At 33.3% G+C, this 18,265-nt stretch overlaps 1 protein-coding gene across 2 annotated transcripts in view; it reads right to left on the reverse strand.

Annotated features, from left to right (window-relative positions):
* Positions 1-18,265, reverse strand: part of Mmp2 (Matrix metalloproteinase 2) — a 185,824-nt gene that overhangs the window by 57,866 nt on the left and 109,693 nt on the right. The window lies entirely within an intron of this gene.

Genomic DNA, 18,265 nt, shown 5'->3' on the forward strand with positions numbered 1-18,265 from the left:
CTTGTGTAAACGACCGTAAAAGCGTGTAAGCTCGTGCGCAAGCAAGGACAACATCCTCGAGAACTGGGCTTTGACCGTCGGTTAATCCTTCGTTCTATCGCGGTTAATCTCGTATATCTTATACAAACTCCGAAAAGAGGTATTTATTATTAGGTTGTTACGGAAAATCGAATTATACAAAAAAAAACTGGCATTTAAAAATAATTTATTAAGAAATATCATTGTATTATGTCTTTATATGTAATCTTTCTATAAAAATAAATTTAAGAAGTTATCATATATTTGATATAGAATAATGGAATCCATACAATATGTAAAGAACTGTAATGATTACTATGATATTTTAATTAGCTTTATAAATGGCAAATTATACTTGCATAAAATTTATGATTTTAAATGCAAAAATATAAGAATGTATAAAAAAACATAAGAAGAAATATTTATTCAAATAATTAAAAATATAAAAGTGAAATGGGCTAATGACAGTCAAATAATAATAATTAATATGATTGAATTGATAACTGAATTAATAAATTCATTTAATAATTTAAATTATTGGATATCTTTATTTAATTTTTAAATCTAAAAAAGAAATTAAAAGTACTTAGTTAACAATTTTTAAATATGTATATAATGCAAATGCTCTTTTACTCTTTTACTTTTGTTAAAAATCATATTAATGTATAATAATTCGAGAGATCTCAAGCGCTTTCATTCGAATGCAAAATAATTTCCTTCAAAGTACGAGGTTCTACATTATATTTAACTGATTCACTGAATTGCAATTTTCCGTCGATTTTACGGAGAGGCTCGTAGTGGGTGAGAGATTACGATACGGGAAGCCACTCCTCCTACGATCGATCGAATTTTCCGGAGAAATCCCTCGGTCGGGCCTTTTATTTGCCGGATGCACGATTCGCGGAATTGCGTGATTCTCTAACGATTCCGCCTGATTCGATCTAGAATTGGGAATAGGGGATGCAAGCCACGCTGGGAATGAAGAGACACCTAACACGACTACGACACTTCCTGCAAAATTCATTTCCCGCCCTTCGTCATTGAGGGGCCGGAAGAAGACGAAGGTGGGCGTCGACGGGGTGCAGAAAAAGATTAAATAATTATGAGAGCGGGAGATGCGTTTACCAGCTTCCGTCGAGGAGATGAAACAGCCCCCATCTCTTTTGAGATATAACTTGAATATCATCATTTTATTAGGTTTAAAAAAAATTGTGGAAGTATAATTTTCTAGAGCTTTAACGTTATTATTAATATAATAACGTAATATTATTAATGTAATATTACAAATATTTCTAAACAATTAAGAAATATTCCAAAAGGAGTAAATTATCTCGAAATAATAAGATATATAAAATATTTCAGAATATGTCTTTAATTCCATCGAGCTCGATTGCTCAAAAATATTTTCTAAAATGTCCCTCTCAAATGTTCATTTCTAATTAAAATATTAATAAAGGCTATACAGAGATTCATTTCAAAATCCGACCGCCACCCTTGATATATAGCGGTTCGAAAAAGATTAAAAAAGAACGGCTTTCATACAAGTAGACGTCCGAAAGCGAGATCGTGATCAAGATTAGTCTGGCAACACGAAGGGTTCCTTCGTGCATGGCGTCGATGTCTTTGTTTGGTTGCCCTTGCCCTTACCCAGGCGCACTTCTAGCCCTTCGCTAGAAGGGGCGAAAACCACGAGTGTCCTCTCTTCAAAAGGAGGGATATTTTCCCCGCGGGAAAAGGAAGGCCTCACGGCGACGCGACGCAATGCGACGCGACGGCGCGACGGTATGCAACATCTTGCATCGTCGCTTCGTTTCGAGTGCATTTTGAGGGGTGGCACTCGAGCTTCGCTGGCGTGCACTTCGCGATGCACTTCGAGCGGAAGCAAACTCCAGCCAGCAGACACGATCGCATAATTTCGCCAAGGACCAAAGGGTTCGGGTTTTTCAAAAAGAAAAAAGGGAAATCGTGGCTCCTAGTATGCAAGCTTTCGGGGGTGATTCTTGTATAATTCGATGTGGCAGCAGCCGCATATCTTGGTTATAATACATTTTGTAATTTAACGTTGCTATTTCTTCAGTGAAATGTAGCCGCAAAAATTGCATGTCATATTTTGCAGCATTTAATATGTAACATTTTTTTAAATTAAAAATATAGTAAAATAAATAATTAAAATTTAAAATAAAATAATTTGATAGATGAAAAATGCAAACACTTTTTTTACTTGATGATAAAATTTACGTAACAATTAAAATTTGAAATAGAATAATTCTGTTTTATTCTGATATTAATTAAAAAGTTGGAGGATAAAAATTAAAATCTTATATTCTAGAAATATTAATAAATAACAAAATATGAAAAAGATATCCCATGCAGCAAAGATGATACCAATATTGCAATATTCCAGAAATAATGCAGTAATATTATAAGTGTTGCAGCAATGTTGCTGCAAGCTTCTGTGCTGTATAATTGTCTTTGTAATTCAGTAATTTATTCTTTTTATGTTTTAAAAATATTTTTAGTTCGTTAATATTAAATATAAAAAAATTAAATATAGCTGCTTTACAGCTATATTATATTTTTTTATTTGTATATCATCTCCAATTTAAGCGTCATGTTTATTTTTTAGTTCGTCTAAATTTTTGCAAAATTTTCTATAGCTATCGGAAGAGCTTCACACAGCTCTTTCTTCATAATTCCGTAGAACTTATAAAAAAAAATAGTAACTCTTCAAAGAAGATACAAGACTTATATTTAGCAAATAAGATGATATACATTAAAATACGGTTGTTAAAGGACGAACAAAATAAAAAATGGAATGTTTGTTTGTCGATTACACCTGCGCTAGTCGCATCCTGTTTTTTAACACTTTTCTCGCGTGTCTCGCTTCCATGATGCTGCGTCAAAAGGAACATATCGGCTTTCGATCGTCAGGCTCTTCTATTTATCGGCGTTCTCTCGGAACGTGTTTAATCACATTTTGAAAAAAAAATCCTGGATTTGTTCGGAGATCGTATCCAGATATAATCGCATGCATTCGTGCGCAGGGATTTCGATGGTCAGAAAAAATTCAGATCCGTCACTTTCTATTACTGTGTCTGGTTGAATACGTTTAGTGTATCCTCGTGCATGTATCTGCGCGCACACGAGTGTGAATTTGCAGAAATCATACATCGAGACTGTGTCAGAATAAATATCACAGTGCGAGATAGTTGCAGTGAAAATATAATACATTCAATATAATATATTCAAAGTATAATACAGTATATTTGAAATTCGATAGATAGAATTCGATGATAAAGAGTTGCAATAACGAAATATAGATTATTTCGCCGTGCCGAGATTTATGTGAAAATATGAAAAGATCTTTAGCGGAAATAATAACGTGCACAACAATAAGTAATAAGAAAAAAAATTTGATGAGATACTCTCTGAGAAAGAAGAGAAAATTTAAAATTCGGATTGAAAAATTAAATAGCTGGCACAATAAGAAATTAAAAGAGAATTAATAGAAATCGATATGTATCAAAAACTGAAGATTGATATTCAAAGGGCTAATAGATATAAAATAATCAATTAAGATCCATGAGCTCGTCGTTAAAAACTAGTTTTAGAATATCTTCAACCAACAACAGATTCAAGTCAATTGATAATTAACGCTTAACGAATTTTGTTTAAACTCTTTTGTACGTGGATGTTGCGCGCCGATAATCTTTCGCGCAAAAATCGTGAAAACGCATTTACGACGTACGCGACAATGTCGCGCGTTCCTTGGTGGTGGTAATTAAACCGCGCTACTCCATTCGCGATTCTCTATTCTCCCCAGCAGTGGTCTGCGGTTCGTACTGAGATCGACGACGCAAATTGCGCCGACATCGTACGTACACGTAAACATGTAACACCGTGACCACGTAATAACGCAACACTGCCTTACGTACATATGCGACGTGCGTTGCATTCACACGAATTGCATTCCGCTCGCACGCCCGCCTGCCTTCAATTGCATAACCGAATGGATTCGTTCAGGCTGTGTTCTACGATTGGCAGGCTACGCCTGACTAGATTATCGCCTCTATTCCACGTCCGCGCATGTTGTACTACTCGCTGTGCACAACGATGACAATGTTACGCTCGGAATTCATCGTCAGGTTCTCTCTCTGAGGTACAACAATTTTGAAATTAATTAACTTGTGTAATTAATTAGAAACAGTTTGAGTCCACGTTACTCTTGTTAGTGTAACAATAAGTCTATGAGACGCTGGACATATATATTATATACATAACGTTTCACAAAATCGATCGAGAATGTTTGGAATTCTTTCCAAAATTTTTTTAACACTTCGCAAATCGTATTATTCTATTAAATTAGTGTATTGTAAAAATAGATCATCGGTAAATAAAAATAGATCACCTTTTGAATATACAATCAATAAAAAATTCTCATTCTTATGTATCTGTCTTTATTCTCCCTCTTATATATAAATTTTATCAAATATTTTATAAAACCTTTTCCAAATGTTTAATATTGCAAAGCAAAGTACTTTACAGTTTTTATCTACACTTAGCGTAAAGTCTCCACTAGATATTGCGCGATTCGTTTCTTATAGCGTCATTATTGCAACGATTAAATTGTGTACAGCACAAAGAGCACGAGTACTCGAACTTTTTCTTCGGGATTCCCTTCTCTTTCAAGGCGCAGATGCCTCCCGCATGTGATACGACGAGGAATGCGTGTCCACGACGGCCTGCAAATTGATAGCAATTGTTCCCCGCTGCGCTCAGAATACCAATCGTCGCCGACGCTAACTCCAGCTAGCTAAATTGCACGCTAAACCTTCCCCGAGACTACGCGACACATAATAAGAGAACGTTATTGCATAATGTTTGACAAGGACGAATTTACAAGGAAGATATGCATTAAATGCAAACGTTGGCTGACTGACGACCGACTGGCATCAGGTCTTATCTTTGTTACAGCGCGTCTACGTGACTTCGGAATGTCAATTCGGAAAATCAGGAGATAATGTTACGAAACCAAATTCGACGTATGCAAAACTTCGTATGCGTAAATATAATATACATAATACACAATAAAATATAAATATCTTTCGAAACATCTTACCTTCAAATACAAATTCAATTTATATTCAGATAATTAGGTTGTATTTTATTTTTAAATTATATGCTGTGAAAAAATACAGTCATTTTTAATAAATATTTAATAAATATATTTTTGAATATTTTCCTCTAAATATTTATTAAAGATAAAGATATATTTATTTAGTACAAGGAACATTAATTTGATGTAATAATTATTCTTTTTACTGTAAGTAAATGTTTAATTGGCAGTATTGTATTAAGTATTTATTAAAATTGACTATATTTTTTCTCAATGTATTTATTAATATATATTTTTTTTAATTTAAATGTAACTTGAGCAGAATATAATTATAATTACAAATATATCACATAGTATTATCGAAAAATAAATAAATATAAGAATACATATACATATATTAGGTGTTGGAATTAATTCGTAGCGTTTTACAAGTGATGGGAAGTACTTTCATTAATGTATTTTTTAATGCTCATGTGAAATAAATAACATTCTTTCATTAAAAAACGCTACGAATTAATTCCAACACCTAATATATATACACACACAATATATAAAAAATTTGCTAAATATTGATTGATCGGATTTGAAATATCAACTGCCTGATGAAAACAAGACATTATTCCATTGCGGGTTACGCATTGTAATTCCAGGATGTTTACTTAAACAGAATTGGCGTTAACTAACGAAATTATTCTTCCGTAGTTAACCGAATCGCTGAGTTGGAAAGTGCTTGCGCGATTCTAAAGACGAGAATGCTATGAGAATTTGATGCGATGTAGATGTTACAACGTGTCTGTCATTGGTGCATCGTGCGACATCCATGAAACAACGTGACGCATCTTATTACACGTGCGGCTTGCGAACAAAGAATGTACGCGCTGCGTCGTGCAAGATTCACGTAAAAAAAGTAAAGACTACAAGTTCGCTAAAAATTTGTATGAAAATAGAAAGAAAACGAGGAAATTTTTTATTGTTGAGATAAAATCTTCTTTGAAGAACTTAATGAAAGCAAAAAAATACAGTTGGAATGAACGGACGATGATGTTAGAAATAATTTAAAAAAATAAACTACTGCTTCGTTCGTCCAGAAAAAGAAAAAATTATCAAATGAACCTAAATAATTCATTAAAAATATAATAATTTATATTATCATTCTAGTCTATCTAAAATAAAAAGAAATTATTAATATATTATAAAAAACAATAGTGTGTGTGTGTGTGTGTATGTGTGTGTAATTCAAAATAAAAATTAGAAAAAGTAATAAAAAATTATATTAATTGAAAAAATATAATACAGATTTAAGGGAGCTACTTTAGAGTCAGCGCGTAAAAGGTGCGCAATCTACACTTATAATATTATTAGTATAATGTGTATTAAAAGATGTTAGTTTGCAAACCAAGGCTTCAAAGTAGTCCCCTTAAATCTGTATTATATTTTTACAATTATTAGGAATCCTATTATATATATAATAGGACTCCTAATAATTGTAAAAATATAATATATATATATATATTCTTTATTCTAAATTATATTAATTGATTTGAAAATAGAATTATTAATCTGTTATTTTAAAAATAAATATTAAAAATATTTACAAATAATAAAAAAAGATAATAAACGTTCATAACAAAAAGTTACACGTCGTCACATCGAGTTGCACACGTTGCATTGAAAGACTGCAAAAGCAGACAGGTGCCTAGATGCAAAGACAGGAGATCCACGTTCTCTCTTAAACGTGCTTGTCTACATTCTTCGTATTTCAAATAAATGCGCAACCAGACCGAGAAACGATGTATGTAATACAATATACGTAAACTGTATCATTCCAATAACATTGCACATGTATAATAAAATATTACAGAAAAACATAGCAAATGCAGAAGGAAAAATTATAAAAGATAATACATTAATTGAGATCATTATGATAAAAATCTTTATATAACGATATTAGAAGAATAACTTTTTCAGAGCCCCAATTTTCGACATCATGAAAACTTTTATGTGTAATACTCATGATAACGATAGATATACGTAGACATAACAGTCGCGTTTGATTTATAATATTCGTAGCGGAGTTTTGAGCGATAAATGGACCAACGATAGACAGAACTTGAAATTAAACAACAAGAAAGTTGCACCGCGAGCAAATGCGTAAGTTGAGAGGCTAGACGCCTCGTCGGAGCCTATGCCACTTGACTCCACTTGGCGTATCTTTCTCTCTTCGTCTCTTCGCCGCTTTTTCTCTCTCTCTCTCTCTCTCTCTCTATCTGTCTGTTTGTCTCTGTCTCTCTCATTCTCTGTATATCTCTTTTTAGCCCGTCTCCTTCACGTCCCTCTAATTCCATCGTTAAATGCAGCCGCTACTCTCTCAGATGCAGCTTTGTATGGCAGATAAATGCCTGCCACTGTTTTATTTTTTTCAAGAAAGAAAACCACCTATCACTGTCCTCGAAACTGCGAATTGTTGCGTGTTAAACGTTGAACTTCCGCGGTCGTACCTTTTTTTCTCAAACGTTGATCAGAAAAATGCTAATAAGACTTGTAAACATTTTTTCTATTATTTTTAAAAGATAATAGCTTAGCACATAATTTAATGCTTCGCAAACTATACTTCGTGAGCTCCAATCTTTTGAAGATTTACGGTAATGAGGTTATCAATTTTCTTACTAATAAAAAATAATGGCGTATAATTATTGCTGAAGTTTATAAAGACAGGAGAAATTGAGATATTTATAAAATAACGGTTTTTGAATATTTTTTTATAAAAAAACTTTTAGAATTAGATATAATATAATTTTTCTTTTATTTCTAAGTTGTTTCTAATTGATATCATCTCAAATTTTCTCGAATCGACAATGATGAAATGGTCATACTATACGATTGTCTCATTAGAAAATTCGATAATAAATGAGACAAATTGGCGAGAAATCTGAAGATAATTGGTGTGCACGCGTCGCTTCATTCGCATCTTTGTCCTCATCCTCCTTCATCCTAGTTCTTCTAATTTCGCTGTTTAAGCACCTGCACTTAAACACGTATTTGTCTACTAGTGCAGAAAGACGTCATTCGATTCTTGCGCATTTCGAGAACGAAGAATTGTATTGCGACAGACGAACTGTTTCTCGTTCTTCATTTAAACGATCGCATTTCCTATTTTTCAAGATTTGTGTCGTATTTAAGTTAATCTTTATACGCAAGTTGTGATAAATTGAAGTACTTCTTATCATTTCTTTCAAATTTTATAACAAATTGTAAAAAAAAATTAAACCTATATTTCTAATCGATTATTTTTTTTTCACATTTGAATTTGAAAATATGTGTGTCGAGTTTAAATTCGTTCTAATTTTAACGTCAAACTTGCGTCTTGTTTTTTTTTCTTTACCGAATCAAAATAATTAAATTCGGTGTCTTTCGACAGTGCCGACGTGCTATAACGCGACCAACTGCGCAAGTCGATCGTTGTTGAGCTTGTTATCGCGATCGATTGTCCTCGAACCTTCGACTCCGATCAGCAACCGGTCAAATGGACGGACATTTCTGTCAATTTATGCGCGAGCATGTGATTCCCATGATTTCTCGGGTCACGATGCGAGCAATCACGAAATACCGACGGCTGTATCTCGTTTCGAGAGATGTCCTCGTAACTGCGTCGCATCAGCGACATTCAATCAATCTCCAATGAATAAACAGTATTCGCTTTCAATTGATGAAAACTGGACGTATGAACGTTTATAAAATTGTTAAAGGTTTTCGCTATAATATACACGATATTAATGTTCGTTAATCGTTTTATAACGTATTCATAAATTAACTGCCAGCTTATTCATTATTAAGAACAATTTCAATTTGCTATTATTATTTAAATTATTATTTCGGATTATTGTCGTCATCACGTTATCGGAACTATTATGATAAATTGTTTCTATCACAAAGAAAATTAACGGCGCTAATTAGTAATTTGTTTAAAAAACGGGGCTAATTACGTCGCGCAACTGACGTTACAATACTGTACTGTATCGTTTATCATCGTTTACGGCAAATAGAGCATGTTCGCGCGGTCGGATAACTGCAGGAAACATCCGTGATTGATGTAAACTGCGCATAATTTTACGAAAAGATAAATGTAAAGATTCCCTGGGAACAATTTCGGTCGTTGAAATTCAAGGAGGACTTAAATTCAACACCCGATCGTTCATCGCTGAGAAATATTTGCGTCTCGACGAGGCGTTTAAGGCAAGAACGATCTTATCTCAAGCTGAGATGAATATTCATCGGGCGATTGCAATTAACCCTTGGAGGAGCCGCGTCATGAGCTTTTAAATGGGGCAGATATATTTTTATCGGCTCGCTGAACGAACATCATAACCGAGACGCTCGATTCTTCTTTATGTATAAAATGGGACAAACATGGCGTGTCAAATTAACTTCATGTTCGTTTTTTTTTTCTTTTTCCTTGACATTAATTATAATTAAGATCTAAATATCACAATTAATTCTTATAATTCTTCTCCGTACAATTATCTTCAAATTCATATGTAACTCTCTTTTTTGTAACCCTGCATACCTAATATCCAATTTCCATAAAGAAACCTTGTTTTTCACTTAGTGTGACCGTCAGTGAATAATACGAACCGAAGGGCGATCGATATACAAGCGACGATACGACGCCTGTACACCGGAAGCGAGTGTTGAATTTCCTGAAAACCGTCGAGGGACGCGATGGCAATTTGAAGTTTTCTACGTGTCTTAGAATTTAACATACGATACTTCTGCTTTTGTACGCGCGTCTCATCGCGCCGGGACGTGACCGCCTCGCTTTGTCCTGAGGCTATTATATTTTCACGCGGCCGTAACCCATACGCAATTTAAATACGAAAGAAATATTTCAATATTGAATCTCTTTCCACAGCAGAATTAATCAGCCGGCCGACTAACGAGATCCGAGACTGAGAGCGACTGATAAGCGATTCCGTATTGAGCAAACGAGAGACGCTCCCTTCGCTATTGAACAAACGTGACGGCCGGAAAAATTTCACGTCTATTCCACGACCCCGTTAACCTCGCGATCTTATCTCCATCGGTAATTTGAATGACATAAGAGCATCCTGAGACTCAGCATCCTCGTCGAGAAATATTTTCGTGACCAAACGAATCTAATTTTCCTGACAATCAACATCTAATTTGAATGTTCTTTGGAGTTTTAGATTTATTCTTTAAATGAAGAGAGAAAAAGAGAGAGAAAGAGAGTAATAAAAATGTAATAATAATGAAACATTTCTAAATGGATTCGGCATACTGTGCATAATATGTCACACTATATATACGTATTATTAAAAAAGTTTGGTAAAGCTACACTGACAAAAATAATCTGGTTGGAAAATAGTAATTCTCGTGGAAAATGAACAAATCAGAATTTCCTGGTTATCTTAACACTCTACTAGAGTTCTAATTCAGATAACTGGAATTCTGATTGATATAATTATTTTAGTAAAAATAGAACTTTAATAAATTTTATCAGAAATATTATATTAATCAAAATTCAAAATTCCGATTATCTCAACTAGCATTCTAATAAATTTAAATGTTCTGTTAATATAACCAGAATCAACTAACTATTCCACCAAAGCTTTAGTGATTACTATGTAGACTTTATTATTGTTACCAGACTTTTTTCGGGTATTCACTTTACACGCTGGAGACATAATACGTTATTATTAAGTTATAATAAAAAATTACAGTAGAAAAGAAACGCAAATGTAAAAATGGCTGGCACTCCGATTATCGCATCAAAATTCATCCTCGTTGTTCGCATCCTCGTCTTCATCCCTGTTGGTGTTTGACGAGTGCGACGATCGCACTCGCTCACTCAAAAAGGTTGTGATGACCACTAGGGCCTGGTAAATAGGCAAGCATCACACCCAGGTTGAGTGAGTCCACGCGACCGCCATTACTCCGTCACTGCTGCTCCTCATCTTTGTCACGTAACGCTGTCTTCGGTTTCAAGACGTCTTATCTTCTCCACTCGTCACTTTCTCTTGGCGCATGACGAGAATGCTCCCGCATCTCTTTCAGTCTCAGAAATCATATATCGCTGTTACCAATATCGTGAGGGGGAAAAACAATGATATTGCAATCGTGTCATCCTTCTCATGTCTTATCAATTGAACAATAAAATCGAATCAGGTAGATTGTAAAATTTTGAGAGAAAAGGAAACGAATCTAATGTGGCTAGACAATTTTTTACAGTCTTGTTATTAATAATAATAATTTATAACAAATGTATTTATCGTCTATTTATTGACGTTATTTTAAATAATTTTCTTCCCAAAGTAAGAAACAAATATCTTAAATTAGAGATAGAAGAGACTATATTTCGCCGTACTTTATTTACGCAAGTAGTTGTGCGATTGGGATGTTGAATAAAAGGATTAAAGCCTCGCGGGATTAGGAATTTCCAGCAAATGCCGAAAGCGCGTTCTATGCAAATCCCCACAAATTGGCCTTACGGGCATACGATATTCGAGATATGTAGATTATCTGAGTGATTACTGCATAGAGTTTCAAGCTGCATTAGATCGCCAAATAAACACGGTAATTCATGATAAGAACACGGACAGTCTCTTTGATAAAAATAGTATTCAAAAATTATTAATATTATCCTGATGAAGACAGAATTTCAGAACACAATGAGGAATTCTCAATAGAAAATGGATCTACATTTAGCTCTTAATTAGAAAACCGCAAATTCGTCTCTCGGCACTTCTTAACAGTGTACCAAAGATTTTTTTATAGTTTTTTTCATAATTCCATTATCTCAAATGAAGTAAAGATTTATTATCAGAAATAATCCATTGAGATATTATCATTCTCTGGGATAATGAAGCTTCGTTTTCGGTATAAAACGAAATTCTCAGGACTTTCACGATGATAATGTAACATCCATATAGAAATTGATTAGTTAATTAAAATTAATAAATTAAATTAATTAGTATTTCAGTTATCTTTTAGTAATTTATTCCAAAAATCAATATGATTTTTTAAAATATTTTCAATCTTTTCTTTTCGCTGAACGTTTAATTATTATCCAAGGCCAATGAAGAAAGAGACCACTTCGAAGCAAAAGTGATTGAACGTCTTGCAGCTGATAACAAAACTGTGGAGACAATGATGAGAAGACTCAAGGATTATGGAGAGAGGGAACTTCATAGGATTTAGAGATGAAAGAGATTGATCGATCGCGTTTTTTTCCTCGATAATTAGTCGTCGAGCAATTGGGATATTCTTGAGATTGCGGAAAATGTCTTTGCTGGTTCTTGCTGATAATGTTCTCTATATAATCAGTTATTAGTGGAAGATGGAAGAATAGGATGCAAAGGATTCGAAATATTTACAATGAGTCATCGAGACTTGTATAAAAATCGAATAATTTTTAACATTTTAATTTGTTAAAGAACATTAAAGCAAATTAATTAATAATTTAATAATTTAAAGATTAAACAATAAGAACTGGCTATCATAAACTTGACGTTTTCAATCGATTTATTTACTTGAAATGTGTATAGAAGTGTAGAGAGATAAATACATATGTTTTTGCGCATATTATATATTTGTGAAATATATAAATGTGCAATATTGTGTACATTTTTCTTAGATAAATACAATTAAATTTTTTTGACAGCTAAAGTCTTAGAAATATATTTTAACATTTTCCTGTGTGCTGCAAAATTCGCATTAACTTTAAGATGTGCAAAGCTGATTTTTTTTCAAAAGGAAACTTTGATGACGTAAAATTTATTTTAACTTTACAAAAAAATTCATCTCGTAGATAGGCATATCTATTTTCAAAGTCGATTGCGAAAATCTACATAGCACTGACACAAGGAGAGCATTACTTGGGAAGAAGAGGATAATAATTGAAGATCTGGTAAAGGAAGTCGATCCTTATTTTACTTGCATCTTGGCGTTCCTTAGATATGCTAATTTAAAGGCAACGATAGTCAGAGATCGGGGTGACAAGAAGCAACACGATGACGTCACTTTGCCAAAGTGGCGTCATCGGCAAGTCGCCGAGCTACGAAGCTCGGCTAGGCAAGGAAAACGTCGGTCAAATAGGCGAGATTATATGCACACAAAGGAATACCTAATCGTGGAATATTTCCACGGCTTTTGTTAATGACGCTAATACACAGCGGTATTTGTCATTGCCAGCTGTGCTTTCTCGTGTCTCTTACGATGTACGTGTCTCTGACGCCCCGACCGCCAGCTAAGACACACTTTCTCGTTATTCATTGCGGATCGTTAATTGGATGAGACTGAAATATCACCAGTACCATTCACATATCCGTAGCATTCGTGCGGAAGTGCACGAAAAGTTGTCGCGAAAAGTTAGCACATAATTTGTAAAATGTAAAAGAGCTGTAAAAGGACAATATTTTACAATAATAATGAAGATTTTTACAAATTGTGACTGTTTATATTTCAATGAACTAAATTAAAATTTTATTGTATACATATACACAAAAAATGCTTCATAAATCAAATGATATTGACATTTCATTGTAAAGTTTAATTTCTGAAGCAAAAAACATTCTACATATTTTAATTACTCAATTCAAGAATTATTGCATATATTAAAATTACTTAATATTTTAAAAGTTATAAATTATATTAATCGATATTAGATTGAAGAGAAAATAAAGGTTTTTTTCATTAAAATCGTTTTTGTTAAAATAATCTATAATAACAAAGAGCGCTTTCGAAAAAAATACAGTCGAAATCAAGAATTGCATCAATAACTTCTTTACTGACAAAGAGTTGACTTTTCATCGTCACATTTTTGCCAAATGAATAACAGGAAATAATAAGGTAATTGTTTAAGCATTTTATTTTAACAATTTTTGATAAAAAAACTTTTCTCCCTAATAATGACACATACTTAATCAGTGAGATAAATTAAATTTGTTCATTTAAATTTATTAAGTACTTTATATCCTAATTCTCTAATGAATTAAAATATAAAATAATTTAATGAGAATTAGGATTAAATTATTTAAGTACTTTATATCCTAATTCGCTAACGAATGAAATCAGTTTCGTAGAAATGCAGTAAATAACAAAGATTGAAATTTACGATTAAAACATAACATGGTTAATGTTATGAGAGAGAAGCTTGTCCACGAGAAGCCCGCATGATTACGAAAGCCCTTCAAGTTCTCCGACGGGGTGTCAGTTTTCGTGCCTCAAGCCCTCCGACGTGGCTCCGAACTCTCGTAACTTCGCTTCGTCCCTTCTCCGAATGCAAAAAAGTTCCCCACTTATTTCTCGATCAAGATGCATTTTGTCGACAAGATGAAATGCAATACCATACGCATAGAAGAGCTAAGGGCTCTCTTTCCTTTCGCTGTCTAGCAAGGGATGAACCATCGATCGTCTGCAATTTTTCGTGCGTTTCATTCCGTAAAAAGAAAAGTCAGCGAGAATTTTACGCTTTGCGCGTATTTGTGTCCTTGCGTGTGTTTCGTGTTTTGCATGCATTACACATGCGGCAAAATTGAACAATCTCACATCGGGAGTATTGTATTTTGACATCTCAATGTCGCATTTATGCTTGTCATTATGCTTGTACCGCCGGCGTGATTTATTGATTATTTACTGACTACTCGTTTTTCACTTCGACTCAACGCTAAATTTTCAGCATTTATTTGTGAAGCCGCGCATAAAAATAAAAAAATTAAAAATCCACAATTTGTAAAAATAAATTTCTAAAATTAAATTAAACTTAATGTGAAGCAATATTTAACATGTACAAAAAAATCGTCGAAAACAATAATTTTCTAGAGTTTTGCAACATGATAACAATATTACAATCATTAAAAATTTATATTAAATTCTAAATAAAATGAAAATGTTGCTGTTATCTGACTGAAAAAGATGTATTTTCTAAATGGCATAATTTAGTTTGAATAAATACATTATGATGTTTGAATAAATACATTATCAACAAGCTGAGTACGTGTTTATATTCATGTTTAAAAATTAACACAAAATAACTTGTATTGTTAAAATAAAAAGAGGATATGAACGTTACTAATAAAATAAATTGACTGAACGATTTGGATACAAATGAAAATATAAATATAACAGAATTCTTACAATCTCATAAACCATTAAGATAACCTCAATTATATTCTCACAATATTCGATTATTAATTTGTTCAGATTATTTTCATAAATAAATTATCAGAATGTCCAGCATTTCATCGAATGAAAAAGGAAATATGATTGCACCTTTCAACATATTTGCAAAAAGATATAAATCATAGAATTATCTGTATTTCAAAAAGAAAAAAAAATACAATAAACCACTCGTCTTGTGGCACCGGCGAGAAAATCCCTTGAAAGTAATCGCGGGAACCGAATAAATCGTGACAAAAACATTGGGACGCTCCAACGCTGAGTCATTCAGCATAAAAAAGGACAAAAAATGAACTCTGCGACTGCAGAAGTCGCATATATCACATCGTCCGCCATTGTTCGAGAATGTCACATTAGCGTGAACGCAGAAAAACTGTGTTCTCTCTCTCGCCGGGCAGTTTTGCATGGAGTTGTCGGGTGTATACCTTTGTTAGAAATCGTGATATTTTTCGTACTCGACAATCGATCCAGGTTTGTCCAAATTAAATCCGATTGGAATATTCAATGAGTGTACCGCGAAATTTCACGATGGAGAACAAAGCTTCAGTTTTTCGTAAATAATTCTTGTTATTTCACGAATAATGGCTCAGGAATGATTATCGATAATCAACTATTGTAATTTTAGAGAATCGAGCGGCTCTTTAGTTAGTCAGATTCGTTGAATAATTTACTTCGTCCGAAACGAGGAAAATTTGACTCGACGCGTTTTCCGTAAAAAAAAAAAAATCCATGGAAATTTTAGGCGAGACGATAATTATCAGCGATATTCGAGAGTCGGCAATCGTACAAGTCGCGAAAGGGCAAAATGACGGTATTAATCAGACGAAAAGCGGCTGGCATCGACGTAGAAGAGTTTAATGACCGCCGCCGCAATGGTTCTTCGTAATTAACGTAATGCCCATTAAAGGGCGCGCCACAGCCTTGGAACGCTATTATGAGGTATCGCATATACACACGAAATCGAGATAGGAGAAAGCAAAAAGGGTGCTGAAAATAGTCGCCTTGAAAAAAGCAAAGGGAACAGAAGAACCGAAAAAAAAATCAAAAACCGAGAACGCGATTTCTTTTCTTTAAAATACTCCGCATGTTTTCCTGTACATAAACAGCTCTCTTGAAAAAAAAAAATCATTTTCTTTCTCGCGCTTTGTGAGTCTTTTGTTACAGAGAATCTAATGTTATTACTAATGCAGTATAATTTTCTGCTCAAATAAGTTTTATTTTTCTGTACAATGTTAAGATTATTATTAATGTCATTGTTATTCTTTTTCAATTTTTTTTTCTTATAGCGGGAAATATATTAATGTAAGGAAAACGCGATATATTTTTATTTATCTACCAGCGATCGCTTATTTTGGGACAATAACGGAACCCAACAATAGCACTAGTTTATAACAAATAATTACTTTCGACCGGATGTTTCTTATAGATATTTTTGTACGTTGAGAATATAATGCTGCAAGCCAAAAATTCAGCACGTCAGGAGTTTCCAAGATAATTGAAGTTTAATGATAAAAAATGGGTTTTTTTTATAATATTTGATATTTTTTTTATAAAAAAAAGTTTAACGTTATCTTGAAATGATTAAAAGTCCTAAATGTATTGTTCATATTTAAGTCGTAAATGTATTCCCCTATAAAATGTATTTTTTTTATTTCAATATCTTATTTTTTATCCACATGTTATAAAAAGATTTAAATAGTAAAATATTGAAATTTAAAAAATGCATTTTACAAGGGGTAAATAGTATATTCATGACTTCTGATCAGAATTTCAAAATAACGTTTCTTTTATTAAAAAATATCAAATATCTCGCAGAAAAGTCATATTTTGTATCTCAATTATTTTGGAAACCCGACGTGTTGATAAAATTTAACTTGCAGCATCTTTTTTGGCATCCAAACATCTATAAGAAGCATCCTGTTTGGTTCAAAGTAATTAAAAAAAATATTCGTTGTCTAGTATGGTCTTCAAGCAACGAGTTTTCCACTGAGATCGTTATGAATTAATTACAGGACAAATTTGCACGAGCAATCACAATTCCGAGACATGAACGTCGTCGTCGTTGTGCGATATTGCAATACGAAGCGGAATTGCATCGTGCAGTGGCGGGTAACCGGTCACGTAATCCGAGTTTAATGTTCATGCACAATGCGCGGGCGAATCACTTATAAGCTTCACGAAAGCTCTTTGTGAAGTCACGTATATTGCGTTTCGCGGGTTGACTGTAGATGGTTGTATGGCGGGTTATCGTAACCGGAAATTGTCTCCCTCCCCAAAACTATGCTTCCCGATGACTTCGTTTAAACATAAATTCAGTTTAACACTAAAACCGAGGCTGCGCCATTTTTTACTCATTTGATGATTTTTCTTTTCTAATTTGAATTTGAATTTGCACGTGGAGTTTTAGATTTTTGTGACTTTTCATAAATAATCGTGATTATATATATTATATTTACAAGTAATTTTACTTTTATGGTGACCCTCTCTCGTAAAAAGCCAAATTTACCTTGAACATAGATTGACTTAATTTAGACCCGCAATTTTAGTGTTAAAAAAAGATAGAAAAATAGAGAGCGAGTGAGAGAAGCAGCACCATGTAAGATTATTATGCGTCTTACAGCGCATATTAGATGACCATAACAGTGTATATTGTGTAATTTGCGTGAAACACTGGCACCTTAGAATATACAATATTATTCCCTTGCGCATCCTCGCACTGTACTTCGTTTTACACCTCAAAACTTCAAGCTGTCTTGAAAATAGAAATTTATATTGGCCTTGTTAAACTCATATGTTGCAAGCGTAAATTATTAAACATATCTAGCTAAAACGTAAATTTTATCAAACTGTATTTCTTCTTAGTTGAATGTCTTTATCTCGTGCAAAAAAGCTCGAGGCAAAACTTTACGCCAATTTTTTGCAGTAGACAGTATTAAG

Source organism: Acromyrmex echinatior, chromosome 11, assembly GCF_024713525.1.
Source record: "Acromyrmex echinatior isolate Ae372 chromosome 11, ASM2471352v2, whole genome shotgun sequence".
NCBI classification, from domain to species: Eukaryota; Metazoa; Arthropoda; class Insecta; order Hymenoptera; family Formicidae; genus Acromyrmex; species Acromyrmex echinatior.